This window comes from Peromyscus eremicus, chromosome 9, assembly GCF_949786415.1.
Source record: "Peromyscus eremicus chromosome 9, PerEre_H2_v1, whole genome shotgun sequence".
Taxonomy (NCBI): Eukaryota; Metazoa; Chordata; class Mammalia; order Rodentia; family Cricetidae; genus Peromyscus; species Peromyscus eremicus.
This window is the reverse complement of record NC_081425.1, coordinates 36,483,571-36,492,600: the sequence shown is the minus strand read 5'-3', so window position 1 is coordinate 36,492,600 and position 9,030 is coordinate 36,483,571. Positions and strand designations below refer to the sequence as shown.

The following is a 9,030-nucleotide window of genomic DNA, read 5'->3' as shown; positions in this document are numbered from 1 at the left end:
CTGATAAACATTTGGTGACTTTCTGCTCTATGCCAGACTCTATGGGTTACCTTACGCTGTAGGTTCACCTACAGCTGCAGATTCAGCAAGTCCCCTCTGTTATCCTAAGATGGAAATATTGATCTACCGCATTCCATAAGTGAGAATGAGTATTAGATACATTGTTTGCCATTTTCTTACATATATTTGATTCTGGAGTTCAGTTAGCTCAACATTGTCTCAAAGCATACAGGCACACACATGTGGGTAGACACACACACACATACACACACACACACACACACACACACACACACACACACCGCTGAGAGCTGATATGTCTAACTTATAATCTATTCAGCATCTTAGTCCATTCATTATTTTCAACTTTACAGTATCATGAAACTCAGTTCATAAAATATTGTTTAGCATATTTCCTGTTCTTTGGGGTCCCAATACACAAGGTTAGGAAGAATTACTCAGGCACTAAATGATGACAGAGCCTATGAAGACTGGCTCATATTCTTCTTTAGAATGAAGAAGCCTGAGCAAAGAAATATGTTGATGCCATGTGAGAAAAAAACAAAAAAATCTGATGTCAGGAAAGGGCTCTGGAGATTCCCAAAAAGGAAGCAATAGTGTCTGGCTGAAGGAGACAGATAAGGTATGGAAAGAAGCTTATGTTTTGAGATGGAAGATGGAGCAGCGGAGGAGAAACATCAACTAAAGAAAGAGGAGGCGCCGGGCGGTGGTGGCGCACGCCTTTAATCCCAGCACTCGGGAGGCAGAGCCAGGCAGATCTCTGTGAGTTCAAGGCCAGCCTGGTCTCCAAAGCGAGTTCCAGGAAAGGCGCAAAGCTACACAGAGAAACCCTGTCTCGAAAAACCAAAAAAAAAAAAAAAAAAAAAGAAAAGAAAGAGGAGGCAACAGGAAACTCCAGCGTCTATCCAAACAAACAGATTGCTTGCAAACCAGAGGGTAGGTTTGAGAAAGCAGGGAGCACAGAGGTTGGCAATGCTATCAAAAGCCTGGAATGTCAAGCTGAGGGACATGTCAGGTATTCAGAAAGTTTCAGAGTCGTAATTTGTGGAGGGTGCTTAGAAGACACAAAAGCAAGCGGTATCAAACAAGAAGGCTGCAGTCAAACCAAAGCCTATGAACAAGTTTGGTTGGGAAGAGGAAGCTTGTAACGGTAACGCCCGCATTACTGTCACCCGTTCACCATGTCCGAGCGAGGGGCTGTGGATTAAAAAAATAAGGGACAAGAGATAGCGGGTCATTTGCCTCAGCTGAATGCCAAATGCCAAATGCCAAATGCCGTTTATTGAAAGAGGGAGGAAACCTTAAATACAGGCTTACAGCACAATGGCGGATCCCCGGAGGGCAGAAGTTTGCTACTGAATGTTCTACATTCTTGCATCTAAGCTGTTAACGCCCAATATGCAGGATACACAAACAAGGAACTTCCCTAAAGCATTCAGGAGGGTGGATACCGGCAGGGAATTAGCATAGGAAGGACATATGGTCAAGGTCGGCAAGCAGGCAACGGCTTTACTCAATATGGGAGGAGACCAGGGCCCTACAGGTCCCCCCTTTTTACTAAAAAATGAGCTTCTGACTTAGGTTGCGTGGGACGTCAGCAGGTCACCTTACCCGTCATGGAGACACCTGCCCAGGCCCCGCAAGTGCTCTGTCTTAGGTTGGTGAGCGCCCCCCAAGCATTACCCGTCTCTGAATACTCATTATCATACAGGCTCAACCACGTGAGCTGTAGAGTAAACTGTTGCCAAAGATCTCAAAGTGGCGCTGGGCTTGCAATCTGTGCGACCCAGAAAAGACCAACAGTAGTCCTAACCCACCCATAGCCAGGAGGCTAAAGGCGATTGAGCCATTCCCTTCTTAAACGAGCCTTACTGCAAATTGGAGTCCTTGTAAGGTGGTATCCCATACGCAAATGGAACTTGAGTTTAAATAATTTTTGCAACTTTCAAAGCCAATTTAAATGTATATAACTGTTGAATTAAATTTATCATGCCCAATAGAATGAAAGATTAACTAACTGTGGTAGCTACTTTTGCTGCCAGGGTCTCCATTGTGCTAGCTGTAGAACCCAATTATGAAATAGCCATCCCAGAAATAGTAGCAGCAGTGGCCACCACCGCTATAACAGCAACAATGGCAACAGCGATGTCAGAGTCTTCTGGAGCATGTGAGCATCATCTGTGTCTAACTGTCACGGTCCACTGGCATGGACGCAGCTCCAGGAACACGAACCACCAAGGCCCATTTTTCTTCATCCCAGCACTACTTAGGCTGGCAGGTCTGCAAAAGAACAACTAAGAACCATAAAGAAAACAAAAACAAAAACAGCAAACAAGGAGCAGAACTAATGGTCTCATAAATGGCTACATTCAGGCTCACAAATTTTAAGGTGTCTACAAAAGAGGCTAGATGAACTTCAGGAGGCCAATAGATGTTGCACAGAGCCATTCCTGAAAAGTAGGTACTACACCAGCTTGAAGAGGGTTGCAAAATGTGAAAAGGCTTAGCTTGCATGCTACTGTTAACAAATAGAGGTCAGTGACCTTCATGGTTATCCTTAATCTCCAAGGTGTGACACATTCCCAACATTTTTGAAAAAAGGTTACCATACATTACCTTCTGAAGAATCCAACCACATGGCTACACTTCCTAGGCTTACAATAATGTTTGCCAAGGCTGGCCGTATTGGGCTCTCAATCCCCATTGGCATCAGAAGGGGAGAGTTTTTTACGAAGGCCCAATAGGTCTCTGCCATGTCGGGATTTCAGCAGCAGCCACAGGGCGCACGCAGCGTTCAGGAACCCAAAGAGGAACTTCATTGTCCTGCGGAAAGACACAAACAGATCCCCGGGCCCACACCAACACCGGATCGGGTCCCCTCCAAGTGCCAGTAGAAAGATCTTTCCATCGCACCAGAGGATGATTTGCAACAGGAGCCTTCCAGTGCTTATCTGCAGTGGATACTCCAGCAGAATCCACCAATAAAAAATTTAAAATATATAAAACAAGGGAAAGAATAGAATGTGGAGAGGAGAGATGAGCCCCTAGCTCCCCCCTTTTTACTTTAGAAATATATGTTTTTAAGGTACGATGGCAGCGTTCTACTATAGCCTGTCCTTGAGGATTATAAGGAATACCAGTCTTATGAACAATAGAAAAGTCTTGGCAGAATTTTGAAAATCCCGTACTGCTGTAGGCGGGACCATTATCAGTCTTTATGCATTTTGGCACTCCCATGTAAGCAAAAGCATTAAGGCAATGATTCTTTACATCCTTAATCTTTTCCCCTGAATGAGCAGAAGCAAAAATTAGAGAAGAATATGTATCAATAGACACATGGATATATTGTAATTTTCCAAAGGAAGGCACGTGCGTGACGTCCATCTGCCACACATGGTTAGGTAAAAGTCCTCGGGGATTAACTCCCAAATGAGGAACAGGTAAAAATTCAACACAAATAGGACATGATTTAACTATCTGGATGGCTTGTTCCCGGGTTATGCCCGTATGATAACTAAGAGATCCAGCATTAAGATGATAACATTGATGCAACTGAGTAGCCTTATCAAAGGCAGAACAAACTAATGTGACAGCCACAGGAGTAATGGCGTCAGCCCTCTGATTACCTTCACTTAGAGGTCCAGGCAATTGAGTGTGAGCTCTAATATGGCCCACATAAAGGTTATGTGAGCGGGACCATATGAGTCCTTGCACTTGCAATAAATATTCATGAATGGGAGAAATGGATGGTATGTAGGCTGTTGTCTCCAAAGGCATAATGGCATGTGCCACATATTGACTATCAGTATAAATATTTACACTCTCATCAGAAAACATCTGTAAAGCAAGCAACAGTCCCTGTACCTCCACCATCTGGGCAGAAGTGCCCTGAACTTTCATTCTCTTCACTATGTTACCAGAAATTACCACAGCAAAACCATGTGAAGTGCCATCAGTAAATACCACACGGGCCTGAGGAATAGGAGTCATCTGTACTATCTTGGGAAATATAACAGGATGCAATTTAAAAAAAATTTACACACATCATTGGAGGGGTAGTGAGTATCAAACCGACCCTGCATGGAGCATGTCAATATGGTCCAATCATTATCATTAGCTTGCAACCATGCTATTTGAGACTGGGTGTATGGGGTCACCACAATATCTGGCTCCTTACCGAAAGTTTGAACACTGATCTTGATTCCCTTAAATATAATCTGAGCAACAGCCTGTGGATAAGGAGTAATGGTTTTTGCTGGAGAAGCTGGGGAATGTACCCATAGAATAGGACCTGTTTGCCAAAACACTCCAGTAGGTGAATGAGTAAAACAAAATATTCATGACCTAAATAATGATAGGGATAAGATACCTGTACCTTTTCTGGGGCAATCTGTAAATTAGCCAGGCTAAGAACCTCTTGTAATTTAGAAAAGACATCAAAAACAAGTTTTTTATCTTTAGCAGCCAATAAAATATCATCCATATGAGTCAATCACAATTAAATGCCAATGTTTAGGAATTGCCACAGGAACAGGCAAGCCAGGTTGTGTTGCTCCCATGAGAAGCATGGTTTTATTTACAGCTCTAAGATCCTGTAATAGCCGCCATTTTCCTGACTTCTTGTAGAGGCCAGTTGGGATCTCAGGATTCTTGTGAAGTTATAGATATGTCCAGCACCAGAATCCAGTAATCTTTTAATCTCAATCCCATATAATTTTATTTTTAACTTAGGCTGTTTATCATTGATAACTGTTTGTCAAAACACCTTTTTCCTATACTTTCAAAGCCTCCAGTTCTACATATAGGTGCCATTTTGCAATTAAAATAGGAAAGCAATATTAATCGAGCAATTTTATCACCAGCTTCTATTTTCATGGTCCTTTTTACATATACCAATTATAAAAGCATTAAATACAATCTCTACAGGATTAAGAGGTAACTTTAGGTAATACTTCTGAGTATTTTTATAAAATCTTAAAAAGAGGATCCTTTTTTATAGATTCCAAGTAACATTAATGTAAATTGCCAAATATTAACAATGTGGACCAAACAATTTACCTGTATTTTATTTACTGGAAAAATAATTTTGTAACCTCTTTATCAGTAAAAGATTATTATTTATGGGTTTATCTTAGCAACATTATTTAATAAGCTAACAACCCAATACATTTCAGGTGTTATATTTCTATAGAATTAAACCAAGAATTTCTAGAAAGCAACTTAAATTGCAGGGCCAAATTTTTTGTAATGATCAACAGACAAGAGCACACCTAATATATAGTTTAAAATTATGAATCCTGTTCCTTTAGTTTATCTACCATGAGAATCAAATATTCATCCAAACATTTATTAAGACAGTCAAAAGAACAGAACATCCTTTATTCAAACAGCATTGACTTAGCATTCCATGTCTGACCGAAACCATTTTTCACCAGAAGTTGGGCCCGTTTAAACTTTTAGGCATTAGTCCCTCTCCTGGCCTTTGCTTGTTTGCCTGCCCGCGAGTCTGTTCCCCTCATCGGCCTTGTGGCTAAGCCTCCCATCTGCTGCTCCAGACTATCTCACACGCATCTTTACTGCCATGCTGGTCACGTGCCCCGCACAAGCACACTCACGTTTAAACTTTCTCTTACTTCCATGAAGGGACTACCTAATGAGTTATTCCCACCATAAGGGAAAAACAGAAAAACATTTCCCATGAAGGGATCCTAAATATTGAATTATTCCCATTCTGAGGGAAAGAAATAAAAAACATTTGAACCAAAATTAAGCAAACAGACAGCAAAACTTTAAGCTCTGGGCTTGTTTGCTAGTTCAGCCAGCAGCAAAGAGGCCTACCTGCCGATTCTTTGTAATTCAGATGCTGCACTGCAGAAAGAGCTCAGAGTTTCAGCTATCCTGAAAATTCTACAATTGGAAAAAGTCTTTTCTTCCTCCATTATCACTCAGAAGAGGCTTTTTTCTTTTGTTCATCCTTCCTCTACAGGGCCCCAATCTTTAGGCCTAGTTTCAAAATTTTTCCCCTTTTTACCGGGAAAATCCTTTTTTCTTGATTAAAATTTTTCTCCCTTTTCTAATGGGAAATTTCCTTTCCTTCCCTCTTCTCTTTTGGGAAGATTTCCTTTTTTATTTAAAATCTTTAGCTGTCTTGCCCTTTCTTAACTTCGGTGCCTTCCTGCTTCAACAGTCCAATCAACTGACTGTGAGCTAGCTGCACCCATTTCAATTCACCCTTATCTTTTCTTTTTTTTTCTTTAAATTGCTGGCCAGCCTTACCCGGGTGTCCATCAGCTCGTCCCTTCTTTCTCGGATCTCGGTAACGTCTTGGTAGAATCTCGGTAGGGACCTCCATTTGTAACGGTAACGCCCGCATTACTGTCACCCGTTCACCATGTCCGAGCGAGGGGCTGTGGATTAAAAAAATAAGGGACAAGAGACAGCGGGTCATTTGCCTCAGCTGAATGCCAAATGCCAAATGCCAAATGCCGTTTATTGAAAGAGGGAGGAAACCTTAAATACAGGCTTACAGCACAATGGCGGATCCCCGGAGGGCAGAAGTTTGCTACTGAATGTTCTACATTCTTGCATCTAAGCTGTTAACGCCCAATATGTAGGATACACAAACAAGGAACTTCCCTAAAGCATTCAGGAGGGTGGATACCGGCAGGGAATTAGCATAGGAAGGACATATGGTCAAGGTCGGCAAGCAGGCAACGGCTTTACTCAATATGGGAGGAGACCAGGGCCCTACAGAAGCTGATGACAGGATGCCATGAAATGTGTGCACATTCCAGAAGACTAGGTATGGCAGGAAGGAGAGGAGACATCTAACAAAAGGCAGGACGGAGAGGAGGCCACTTGGAATCCTTGATATCACCAAGAACTGCTTATACATCCCTACTCCGTTTAGTTTCTTAACCTTGTTGACTCTGCAAACTTCTTTGTAACAGGATGAGTGATATTGCAGGGAGTCTCTGAGAAGTGATTGAGTGAAGCTGTAAAATGCCCCATTTAGAGCCAGTATCTTTAGACCCAGATTTCCTTCTCTCCCCAGGTCCTTGCTGCTCAAAGCATGGTTGATACATGCACCATCTGCAGCGAGAGCAGGAGGAAGGCAGCTAGAAATTAGCCTATCAGGCCTCTTCACAACCTATGAAATCAGAAGCTGCGTCTTGACATGACTGACAGATACTCATGTGCACACTGAAGCACTGCCCCATGTGCTCTCTGGAATCTCCCCACCCATGTCCCAGACTTCTTAGCCTGAACTCCTCTACCCTTTTTCTACCTTCTTGAAAAGAGGGAAGAGAAAAACATGGGAGCCAGTGAGATATAGCAGGGACTAGAAGAATTCCCTATGACTACAACACAGCAGCACTAATTTTTTCTTTTTGCTAAAACTGTCACTAAAAAGCATTTTTAAGACAGTTTTTCAAAGTGAGTTTCAAAAATGTTTGAAGAAAAATGACTTCCAAAGACAATTCGGTTGGCAGTTTTTCTGCCGTGTTTGTGTGGTTGGGACTGTCTCATTATTTTATTGGCATACCCGTAGTCAAGCTTTTAAAATGATATATAAAGAAAGAAGGCACTGTGCTGGTGACACTAGTAATCCAGTTTTTAAGGCAACAATCAGGACCTGTGGCTGACAGAAAAGAATCTTTGATTCTGTGGATTAAGGATCAAATTCAGTCCTGAACACCTTTGCATGTGGCCACCATTTAAATCAAAGCCTTTAGGCTCTTGACATCATAAAGCAACAACATAGCAAAGGATCAAAGGATGGAGAATTCTCTGCGAGGAAGGGTGGGTTTGGACACTGCCAACACGTGTATTCTCTGCACAGCATCAGCAAGACTGAGATGCTGGTAAGCTCGTGAGCCAGTAGCTCAGTCGGCAGAATCTGGCATTCTGATTCTGAGCACAGAGAAGACAGCAAGGTGATCTCTAAGGCCCGTGCCTGTGAAGGGGCATTAGTCATGAGAAAATGAGAGCAGCAAAACAAACAACCCCCGGATCAACATCTCAGATGTTCATCCACTATGGACTTGTATCTCTCCAAAACAGTCTTCAAACTACTTCACAAAATCTGCCTGGAAATACCCTCTTGAATTCCCTAACCCTGAAAAGAAACAGCAAGTGCAGGATATCTTCTGATGTTATTTCAGTAAAAATAAGAGAGAACCAGGTGGATTTAAAAATGTGTATGTGTGTATGTGTGTGTGTGTGTGTGTGTGTGTGTGTGTGCTGGTTGAATAGTATATTACACAATTAGCATTAATTTACATTCTTTTTTTTTTTTTTTTTTTTGGTTTTTCGAGACAGGGTTTCTCTGTGTAGCTTTGCGCCTTTCCTGGAACTCACTTGGTAGTCCCGGCTGGCTTCGAACTCACAGAGATCCGCCTGACTCTGCCTCCCAAGTGCTGGGATTAAAGGTGTGCGCCACCACCACCCGGCTAATTTACATTCTTTATTGGCAGCATCATGATAAAGAAGAATCAGGATGATACCACTCTTTACCAGGTCCCACTGAGTTCTTAAGTTTAAAGATACATTTTGAATACTTATAAAGCATCAAATAGAAAATCTCCAAATTCAATGGAATCAGAAAAGACACACGTGTATACATGCACGCGCGCACACACACACACACACACACACACACACACACACAGATAGCAAAAATTATCCAGAACAAAAACAAAAATTATATTGCAGAGATTGACATTCCAGACTTTAAGATGCATTATAAAGCTATAGTAATAAAACAACATAGAAACATGGTACTGGCCCAGAAAAAGACATGTAGTCTAGTGGAAAAAATACACACAAACATGAGTACTCATAACTCTAGCCATCTGTTATTTGATGGAGAGGGAGGAAAAAAATACTGGAGAAATGAAAGGATCTTCAACAAAATTTGCTAGGAAAACTGTCTCCAGCAAGAGAGACTTACCTTCTACCTCTGGGGAGTAACCCAGGGCAACAGCAGTAGAAGATCACTGCAGAAAA

At 41.9% G+C, this 9,030-nt stretch overlaps 1 long non-coding RNA gene across 1 annotated transcript; it reads right to left on the bottom strand.

Moving 5' to 3' along the window:
* Window positions 1-1,255: 1,255 nt before the first annotated feature.
* LOC131919880 (uncharacterized) lies at window positions 1,256-6,753 on the bottom strand. The gene is made up of 2 exons (XR_009381448.1): window positions 6,298-6,753; window positions 1,256-2,301 (listed from the first exon to the last, which is right to left on the bottom strand). It is a non-coding gene; the product is annotated as an uncharacterized LOC131919880 (long non-coding RNA).
* Between the last annotated feature and the right edge of the window lie 2,277 nt (window positions 6,754-9,030).